Source organism: Microtus ochrogaster, chromosome 16 (assembly GCF_000317375.1).
Source record: "Microtus ochrogaster isolate Prairie Vole_2 chromosome 16, MicOch1.0, whole genome shotgun sequence".
Taxonomy (NCBI): domain Eukaryota; kingdom Metazoa; phylum Chordata; class Mammalia; order Rodentia; family Cricetidae; genus Microtus; species Microtus ochrogaster.
Window position 1 is genome coordinate 3081327 of NC_022018.1, and position 1146 is coordinate 3082472.

General features: G+C 37.3%; 1 pseudogene; it reads left to right on the top strand.

The window, feature by feature from the left end:
- Positions 1–547: 547 nt before the first annotated feature.
- Positions 548–1146, top strand: part of LOC106143935 — an 8861-nt pseudogene continuing 8262 nt past the window's right edge.

Below are 1146 nucleotides of genomic sequence, written 5' to 3' on the forward strand. Positions count from 1 at the left end.
CCTTCTTTTGGCAAGTTCAGCAATCATTTTTTCTGTGGGTCCTGCATGTCCAGGTTATACAGCATACCATCAGGCAGTCCAGGTAAGAGCAGTTTCTTGTCCAAATGGCTAGTCTTGTCACCTTGAAGTCAAATTCCATAACAAGTTTCTTCAATGTCCATAAACCTCTCAGAAGTAATTGGTGCTACCATAAGCAGACATGTCTCACTGTCAAGAAAAGTCTAAGTTCTTAAAAAAAAATCTTAAATGCCATTATTCTGTAGGTCTTTGAAATGTTGAAAATTATCTATCTAACTGAAATATATCTCTTTACATCTAGAAAACATAATCAAAAGTTGGATAATTATGGATGACTATTCTGTATTTCTTAACTATATTTTTAAATTATATTTTTAATTAAATATTCTGTATTTCTTAATTATATTTTTAAATGAGCTGCACAAACACAATACCTTAAACAAGAGCAGAAATACATATACACAGTGTAACAAAATTGACCTTAAATTTGTATCAATAGGGTTCTCTCTTTGCCCCATCTACTTGGAGAATGAAGACCATTCTCAGCAATCAGACTGTCAGCATTTCAGAAAATGTGGGCATCGCTCTGAAGGGGCACACAGTTATTAAGAAGGGCCCAGAGGAACCCTCCAGAGGGACTTCAATCATATCCATGTAGAGCTGAGTCTCCTTGGAAAGAAGAGGCTCCAGGTTGACAAACGGTCGGGTAATATCATGGGTATTACACTGGGCTTCAAAACATGATCAAGGGTATTATACTGGGCTTCTGTTACAAGATGAGGTCTGTGTATGCTCACTTCCCCATCAACATCGTTATTCAGGAGAATGGGTCTTTGGTTGAAATTTAAAATTTCTCAGGTGAAAACTACATCCACAGGGTTCAGATGAGAACAGACACTGCTTGTTCTGTCTGTCGAGCCCAGAAAGATGAGTTAATCCTTAAAAGAAATGACATTGAACTTGTTTCAAACTCAGTGGCTCTGATATAGCAAACCACAACAGTTAAAAACAAGGTTATGAGAAAGTTTTTGATTTGCATTTCCCTGATCGCTAAGGAAGTTGAGCATGACCTTAGGTGTCTTTTGGCCATTTGAAGTTCTTCTGTTGAGAATTCTCTGTTCAGCTCAG